Source organism: Aedes aegypti, chromosome 1 (assembly GCF_002204515.2).
Source record: "Aedes aegypti strain LVP_AGWG chromosome 1, AaegL5.0 Primary Assembly, whole genome shotgun sequence".
NCBI classification, from domain to species: Eukaryota; Metazoa; Arthropoda; class Insecta; order Diptera; family Culicidae; genus Aedes; species Aedes aegypti.
In genome coordinates this window covers 72,165,548-72,175,390 of record NC_035107.1, presented here as the reverse complement: position 1 = coordinate 72,175,390, position 9,843 = coordinate 72,165,548, and the positions used below count along the sequence as shown (strand labels likewise).

Here is a 9,843-nt window from a genome sequence, read left to right as displayed (position 1 = left end):
TACTTGTGTTGCCATTCAAAATGACCGTTAATTGCCTTACACAGTTTTACAATTTTAGCTTCAACATCTGTTATCTGTGATAAAATAGAAACTAACGTGAACATCTGAGAGAGAGGAGACAGCTGGCTTAGATTGCGAGCTCGCAAAAGTCAAGGAAACCTGTCATCAACTGTCACTGGAAAACCGCACATTCGAAGGGCAGAGCGTGAAAAACCGTCAAAATTTGGCCAAACTTAAACTGGATGTGATTGAAAATTCAGGTTGTTTTCGTGTGCTCTCGCATATAAAATTGTTGAATATTTAAATATTGTCAATTGGATTCAAATTGCAATTGATTAGTTTTTTATTTTTATGATCTTTTCGATAACAAATGGGATGTGAAAATGGTTTTGACCCAGTTTATGCTCTCCGAACCATTGTGCACAACCCAAACATGAGAAGAAGAAATCAAAGAAGCCAAGAAAACAAGCCAGTTGTCAGTGAGCTGTCTCCTCTCTCTCAGGTGAACATGTCGCTGAGCAAATTTTCAGGAATCCATTACAGATACTTTGCGCTCGCTGTTGGGTGGAAGTTTGGTGTTGTGTGGGGAGTCGTCTCGTCGATCCGTCAGTCAGTCTGTGCTTTGAAGTGGTGAATGAGTGAGAAAAATCCATCCTCGTCCGCGCCTCGGAACCCATTCGAAAGTTATCATTTCCCGGAGCAACACCACAAACAGAATTCAGTGCCGTGCCGTGGCCTCGTCTCCGGAAATATTCGTCCCGATCTGCTGGACGGAAAACCCAGCCCTTCAGTTCCGGATTTCGTCGGTTACGCAAAGGAACATTTCGGTCCGATTGCTCGTCGCGAAGTGATCAGTTTTTCTTCTAGTGAAGTGCAGTTTTTCAAGGTCTGTGGCTGGGCATCAAACTACATGAACGAAGAAGACGGACGCAAATGTCTGGGATTTGGTGACATCATTGCGTTCGTAGGAATTGGATGTCTGGTTCCTGGGAGCGGCGGAGGGAGAAGTGTCCCCCCTGTCTTCGTCGTCGTTAGTGCCGTACGTGTGTGTTTTCAATTTATGGTTCTGTAAACCCCTTCAAGCGGAAGTTACTGACGGTGGACGGATGACGAATGGCTTGATAAACATACATATTTACGGAACATTGCTGGACAGGATTGCGGGTGGCACGCTTCTCCTTTGGACAAGGTGATTGTATTTAGGACGATTGGATGACGGAATGGAATCCGTCATTAGGCAGTTCCCTTGGGGCTATTAAAATCAATCCATATAAGCGTATTGTGTTCCGGAAAATAGGCCTTTCTGGTCGGTGCTGAAGCAGTGAGAGTTGGGTAAGAGAAGCTTAATGAGCAGACTCAGCACATACGCTGTGCTGGGGGACTTGCGAGTCCCGTTTTTTTTTGCTTTCGTTCGAGAAATATTTATACTCAACCCCTTCCGTCTCTGCGGTTCATTATTTGTTTCTGTTCGGGAAAAACCGTCACATGGCGTTGAAGTGTTATTTAAAGTGTTCATTGATTCAATAACTTGGGAGGCATAGGTCTCAAATTGTATTCAAATTAGATAAAGGGATTGCTTAAGGGTATAATATGGCTTAAAGCATTCTTTGGGAGTTGATAAGAATAGTCTTGTGGTAAAATCCGCAGTTATAAAGCAAAATGCCATTCTGGCTTTTACTTTGGCATAAAAAAGCTCTCTAATCATGTCACTGGAAGCAGCCAGCAGCCAAGTGGGGACGTAACGTCAAAAGAAAAGAGAGTAGTGGTAATCAGGGCTGGCATCAACTCGCACAATGCGCGCAAAGAGCAGAATTTAGCCACTGCACAAAGAGGAGACAGACGCGCGCAAAGTGTAACAACACGAACACAATGAGGACACGCAGTCGGAAAGAGAGTGTAAGCGATTACGCAAAGAGTTATGCTGACGGAGTGTGTTGGCAAAACATGCTCAAAGTGTACACAATTTGGCTCTTTTTGCCTTATAACATGGGTATTTTTAAAACTGGTAATTCTTCCACAAGTTCTCCATGTATAATTGAAGTTCATATTTCAGAGATTAATCCTATAATTGCTCTCTAAATTCTTCTAGTAAAACTCCCAACGATTTCTGTTTCCTCCTAAAAAATAACGAGAATTTTAGCCCTGGGCTAGTCTATCTCGGGAGCAATGGCTTTACTTTTCTTCCGAAGGAAGTCGTCACTTTAGCTTTTACGTCATAAGTGACTATTTTGGGGGTGGGATTCGATCCTAGGTCCTCGTGAGAGGCGTGTGCTTTAACACTACACCAGGTTCGTCCCCATCTGATGATTCTTTCATGGATTTCTCCGATTACACAGCGAAACAAAAATTACATTTTTGCGTGTCTCAAGAATTAAATTATTTGTCTCGAGTAGATTTGGGGTTGCTGAATCTGATGCCATTTTCAGAAATGTTCCAGCACGTCACAATTTTTAGCTACAGGTCGCCAAAGTTGTATAAAACACTGGTTTTATTGATGTTTACATAGAATTTAAAGTATAATTTATCAAACTTTTTTGTGATCTAATCCACACATCATGCTGTTTTGCACTTAAATTTTTATTTTGGATTAAATTTGATTGAAATTGCGCGATTAAATTTGGATTAAACCGATTTTTTCGACATGCTTGCTGTCCCCATACAAAATTCGTCGTTTCTCTTATATGGTAAAATACAATACTTTTTTAAACCATCAAAGAATAACTTTTCCGCATCGAAAGTATTATAAACTTTGCCGATAAGTATTGTTATACACGTAAAATTTGAAATCTGTGGCAAATTAAGCAAATAAATTGCCTTACAAGCTGGCAAACTTGCATGCAAATTGGCTAAAATAGTCAATTTTTGCATTTTCAACAGTCAATATCTCAAAAACTTGACGTGCTATGATAAATTTGAAAACGGCAATGGATTCAGCAACCCTTAATTGAGTGAATAGCGGCATTTTGGTGCTTGAGACAAAAACGTGTTCCTCGGTGTTATTACAGGACATCTTGGGAAGAATTATCGAGTTTTTTTTTCAAGTTTGTTCCAGGTTTGTCACTTAGAAATGCTACAGCAATGATTTCAAAAAATTCTCCAACTATTCCTAAACAAATTCGTCTGGGAATCCCCGCGGGAAGTTTTTCAGGCTCTCTCCGCAAATTCCTGAAGGATGTTATCCAGGGTTTCGTTTGGTATTTTTTCCAATAATTGCTCTAGTAGTTTTCCTAAAGAATTCTGCATATACTCAAAGGTCCAGAAGTGCTTTCAGATATTCTTGCAGTAGATCATCAGGTATTTCTGATGGAGTTTTGTCAGAGATTACCTTATAATAACCTGTTGAAATACTACCTGGGAATAGTTCACAAATCCCTTAAAATGTCCATTTTTTTAATTCTCTGGAGCAATTCCAGGATCAAATAATAGAGGAATTCCATGGAAAATCTCTTAAATCTTTGATAATTTAAATACTTCAAATTCCCTTCCCTATTGTTATTGAATCCTTAACTTTTCGGGTGCAGCGCTGATTTTTGTATACTTTGTACAACACCCTTGGTTTTATATATGTAGTATAGAAAACCCATCTTCGGCAAAGTGGCTGAGGAAATCAAGGGCTAACATGAGATGGTCATTCAGTTACAGAATTCCGGCACCAGGCGTCGCCAGTGTGTATAAAAGTTTTGTTTTGCAAATATCTCTGGAGCCTGATCACTTATAAAGATGGCGTCTTCAGCAGTTGCATTAGGTAGCGTTCAAAATAACTCGGGTGCACGTTATTCTAATACCGATTGAATCTACTTTCTTCGTAGTTTGTGCGAAAATTATTCCAAGCTTTATTTGAATGCACATACATTAGCGTAACAGCGATCAATCACTCTTCGCCTATGCTGTTCCTTAAATATATCCTTATAATGATAATTATTATTACAGTAAAACCTCAATATTTTCCTAAATTTTGTTCTTCATGTATTGTTTAATGAGAAAATGGGTCTTACATTGATATTATTGAACTAGCAGGCATTTTAAGTTTATCTTACATATTTTTTCGATAATGTTCCGTATTCAATATGTGTTGGGTGAGTGTTCTATTACTTTTTTTACCTCTATATTGCAGTAATCCTTAAAGAAATGCATTCCGGAAAAATTAATGTTTTCAGGAAATGGAGAAATCGGAGAAATCCTTGAACACTCGGAGAAACTATATAAGAAAATGATAAATGAGATCTTCCAGAAATCTTTGAAAAAGGTAATTGTGAGCAATCCATGAACATTTCTAGCAGGCAAATATGGAACTTCAAAAATTTTGTTTGTGAGGAACTCGTGGTAAAACTCCTTGAGAAAATCATTTTGTAATTTCTTGACAGAATTTTAGAATAAATATCGCAACAATTCTTTGGAAAATGTATTTTCCAGAATTATCGAAGAAATCACTAGAAAATTTCATTAAAAATTAGAACTATTTTTGAGGAATTTTCTAAAATAATACGTGGTGGAATTATTGGCAGTATTGTAGGAGAATTTTCTGGGGGATCTGCGGAACTCACTCAGTTTTATCCTGGAGAAATTACTTGATGAATTTTGTGTACAAAGACACAGTAGAATTTATAGATATCTTTAAAAAAAACTATTGGGGAAATTCGAAATGGTTGAATTTAAAATTCCTAGAATCCGGAATTCCTTGGAAACAGTTCTTGGAACATATTCTGGAGAAATTCCTGAAGGAATATATGAATCATTGAATTGGAATTGAATGCGAACTTTCTGATGAAATTCCTTAAGTCAATCTTAAAACGGGAATCCGATAAGTCAATATTGATGAAATGTTCCTAGAAACTCTTAGAGGAATCTATGAAATCGCTTAAAAAACAGGTGGAATCCCTGGCACTATTTCCGAAGAAAATCTTAGAAACATGAATATCAGAAGGGTTAACTAGTGGAATTTCTGGAATATGTCTTTCGGAATTATTTTAAGAATATGTTTTAAGTTTTATACATGAATACCAGGAGAGTTTAAGATGAGTCCATGGAGAAATTATTGGCGGATTCTCTGGAGGCATCCTCAGAATGACTCTGGTTGAAATCCGTGTAGAAATTTCAGGAGAAACATCTAATTCTTGGCGAAACCATTTGAAGGATATATGTAAGAATTCCCAATACAATAGCTTAATATTTCCTTAAGCATTTCTAAGAAAAAAAAATATCATATATGCTTTAAATGGATCTGCGATACACAAGTCTTATCTGCACTTGATCTAGTCTTTTTGAATGCAAACTCTAAATCAATAATTATTGAAGTTTTCATACAAATGTTTATTGCAGTTCATAAACCATGTTTTTAATTAAAATTCTCGCGGAACGAACATTACTAAAGGACCTATCTAACATTGAGAGGCTCTCTTTGCTTACTTTCTCTTTCATTAATAACTGTGTCACATTAACCTCTTCTGTTGCGTTTTTTGTATGAAACGCTAGTCAAGAAAATTGACTTTCGATCTATAGTGAAAAACTTCCCAAAATCTTTATTATTCCACTGTTATAATCGAAAGAGAATGAGAGAGAAGAGAATCTCTCATTTGTACATAGGTCCTTTAGTAATGTTCCGCGAGAATTGTAAAAATAAATGGAACCAAAAAAAAAAGTTAGGTTATATCGAGGTAAAAATAACGTTATATCGAGTTATTTTATATCGAGTTACGTTATATCGAGTTACGTTATGTCGAGTTACGTTTTATATCACTGTGCTTATAGATGGCCGAAGGCAATCTGCATTACAGATATTGAAGCATTTCCAGCTGGGATTTAGCACTTTTCTAGAATAGGGATTAGTGCATCTTAATCAAAATTATTAATGATAACTTTGGATGAAAAATCACCACAATCATTTAACTGGCAAGATTTTTGCAATTTAAGGCACAGGAAACCGTAAATATTCATTTCAATTTGCAAAACTTTCGCAACCTATCCTCCCTTTTGATCGCCAATTAACTAAAATAATTATAGACCATGATCTACTTTCGAAGACATTATTATAAGTGGTCAGCAGGATCTTGAAATATCCGCAAAATAAAAGTTTCATGTTCGCTATCGCCGCCTGGTTGCAATACATCGAATTTCTTGGATCAAATAATGACAGCCCTTGAGCGACTGACCAACTTTGCCGAAGACGCCATCTTTCTCAATGGACAGGCTTCTGAGATATCTGTAAAATAAAAGTAAAAGTTTTATTTCTACCAGCGCCACATAGCGATCAAATTCCAAATTAAATGAGATACCATCAGATAGCGTTTTACCTTTAAATCAATTTTACTGAACACCCAAAGCAAACCCAAGTTCCAAAATTATCTGGACTTTTAGATATGGGGTCATCCAAAAATGACGTCCATCATTAGGGGGAAGGGAGTCTATGAAAATGTGGTCTAATCGAGCAGTGTATAGCGCGTTCATTATTATGCGACGTCTATGTATATTTGTGGATTCTACCGTATTATAAAGGGTTATTCTGTAAACAAAAATGGTCTACGATCGTTCTTAAGAAGATCCTTGAGGAATAAAAAAAAAATTAATTGGTTGATTTTCACATAGGTTTAACATTTTTCTATCGGAGCAGCAACTAGAATTTTTCAAATTTAGTATAAAGATCGTCTTTAGGACTTTTATTCATTTTTGCTAAAACTAAATTATTTATAGGGCTAGTTCAGACAAAAAGCTGATATTTGCCAAATTGACTAAACTAAAGGCGATCTATCCGCCAAAACATAGCCCATGTCGTTTTAATTTGGTATATTTAGAATCTATTTCATAAAGAGTGAACTATACATTCATAATCATTGGTACCAGCACCCTACTCAACCACTTCTGTATCTACGGTTCATTATTCATCTATTTGTTTGTGCTTGGGAAATACCGCCACATGGTGTTGAAGTGTTCTTTGGTACAGTAAACTTGAGTGAACAAATGTCAAGAGTTCGCATTCAGATTGCACGAATTATTTGCTTAAAAGTTTTAACATTGCTTGAAGAATTCTTCGGGAGTTGATAATGCAAAGCCACGACAATGGTGATAATTTCAATATTAAAGGGTTTGGAATATAACATATTCGACACTCAATAGCTCCAAATGCTATCAAATATAGCTATAGGCTATGGATATTAGCAATGTCTATCGCACGGCTGGTAACAGATCTTTTATTAGAGACTTGGTCACTGTTTGATGTATGTCATGTCTTTTTATTTTTAATGGAATTCTGGTGCAAAATTTTAGAGGCTCCAAAGATACCTTCAGAAACTCTGCGGCGACTATTCCACAGGTTCTTCAAAAATTTCATTTTAGATTCCTTAGGGAAAAATTTCAGTAATTCTTCTAGTGATTTCTGCAGAAGTTACTTCTGGAATATTTTCAGAAACTTTTTGAGGAATTATTCCAGAGGTCCTTCTAGAGATAAATCAACTAATTCTTCCAGGAATTCGTCAAGAAGTTCTCCAAAACTGTTCATGGAATGAGACCATTTCCGTCAGGTCTAATCCCCAATTTTTCTATTTTTCTTCGAAAGACAATCATTTTCAATTAATAATATTAACGCCTTTAGATTTTGTTTATATGCATTCTTGATTTTCTTACAAATTTTCGAAAACATGGATACTCACCACATTTTGAAAAATAATTCGAGATGTGGCACAGTTTGCTCAACCCTACGAGTATACATCGTGGTAAATTTGGATCCCACCCCTGCATTGGGATGCTTTTTTACCGTCAAACGGGGTAACTTGCAACACTTTTTGACTTCAAAACTATATAGATGAAAAATTTATGGATTCAGATGAGACAAAAACCATCTAGTATCCTAATCGCCACGTAAAGATTACCACGTGGTATTCATTTTATCAGTATTTGGTTTTCTGGGATCAGGAGAGACGAAAAACATACATTTTTCATGCTACCCCTGATGTGGGGTAACATGCAACACACAGTGCTACGAAAAGCTCACTATTCAAAACATAGCCTTTATCGTGTTATTATGAACATTCAATAATTTTCAGCAGTAAAAGCATAACAATTACCAAAAACAGAATGATCTACACTTAGAAAACTAATTATTATTGATTGAATTATGAGTATTAAGCCAATTCGATTAAAATCTCCATTGGTATCGCATAGGGTGTCTACACGGGGAAATTCTAGCATGTTATAAGTCTTTACAGTTATTGGAACGCCATTAAAACGTTTTCATGCAACTTTTCTACAAATACAAACAAGCTTTTCTACAAATACTTCACATAACTTTTTTTTTTGTTCATATTTCAATCAATGTGACGTATCACATATTGATATGTATGCTTACAATAATCTCTGTTGGTGTTTTGGAATAACTATCATACACACTTAAAATAAATCGCAGTATCCTGTGAAATAAATCACCGAATTTGAACGGTAAACAACAAAAATACGGATTTTCCTGTAAAATCTACTATTTTACCGACAAAATTCGTGAAATCGACTGTTTTACCGGAAAAAATCCGTGAAATCTACTTTTTACCGGAAAAAATCCGTGAAACAAACAATTTAACTGTAACCCTGTGAATTAATAACGGACAGTTCGGTAACAGCATTATTTTAACCGAACTCCTGTGAAATCGTGTGACAGCCGCTCTGGCAGGCATGAGCTTCCTTTTGTTTCAGTTTTTGCACACCACTATCAAGCAGTGGAAGCTGGCTTAGTGGTAGCAAGCCTGGTTCCTGATCCTTAGGTCACGAGTTCGATTCCCAGTCGAACCATTTTCTTGTTTTTCATTATTATTTTGTTCAATGATTTTACAGATTGTTCGGTAATTTTTCACCGTACCTTCAGCTGTTGAGATTACGGTGAAATTTCACCGTAATCCGTAAGTTTTTTTAAGTGTGTAATATTTCATTCAAAAAGTTCCCAATGGCAGATCTGCTAGGTAATTTTGATACAAATTTTCAAAATTATTCATCATGTTCATGAAGAAAATAAAACTAATTCTAATTATAATGCGGTTCATGTAAATTTTCGAATAATCTGTACCAAACGCGTCTTGAATTGATTGAGGTACAAAAATTTGAATGTTATTCAACAAATATATGTTCAATTTAGCTTTTTCATGTGTTGTTGATGACGAGCGGCAAGAAATATCGAACAGTTGAGATTAAAATTGCTGTTGCATGTTACCCCACAAGGGTAATCAAAAACGTTTTGGAATTTTTATAGTGTTTGAGCATGAAATTATCAAAAATTTTATATTGTCTATTTGTACACTACTAAGTACTGTTACTGATACTAATAGCCTCGAATGACATATTTCTACCGTTTGTGTGGTACGAGGAACGATTTTCAGCATTATTTTCATACAATGCAACGTGTAATATGATTTTCAGCTCCAGCAAACCAACCGAAAAAGAAACAATACCCAAACACACGCTAAAATCTTCTGTTTTGTACCTGTGGTCAATGAACTGTGAAATAAATTATAATAATTGTTAATTCGGTTGCCGAAATGTTAATTCGGTTGCATGTCGAAGTGGTGCAAGTTTCACCCCTGTTGCAAGATACCCCGTTTGACGGTACATTTAGAAACGTCAAATCAGGTCCGCGCTCGGACTGACTGAGATCCCGGTCAGGGCGCCCTCTGTCGCCAACGAAACTAACCTCAAATAACTGAGTTTGCAGATCTCTACTAAGAATTCTCAACGGCCGGATCTTAATTTTTCTAAAACAGTGGAATAATATTGAATGTTTAACGATAAACTTGCGACGATCGACGCGTCACCATATTTCATATAACGGAGGGTATTAGAACTAACTTGGAGGTGATGATTTGGAGGTTA

At 36.2% G+C, this 9,843-nt stretch overlaps 1 protein-coding gene across 1 annotated transcript in view; it reads left to right on the top strand.

The window, feature by feature from the left end:
* Nucleotides 1-517: 517 nt before the first annotated feature.
* The window catches only part of LOC5578888 (neural Wiskott-Aldrich syndrome protein), a 94,304-nt gene continuing 84,978 nt past the window's right edge, over nucleotides 518-9,843 (top strand). Inside the window, exon 1 of the mRNA XM_021839641.1 lies at nucleotides 518-886. The gene's annotated coding sequence lies outside the window, so the exon portion shown is untranslated. The remainder of the gene's footprint in view (nucleotides 887-9,843) is intronic.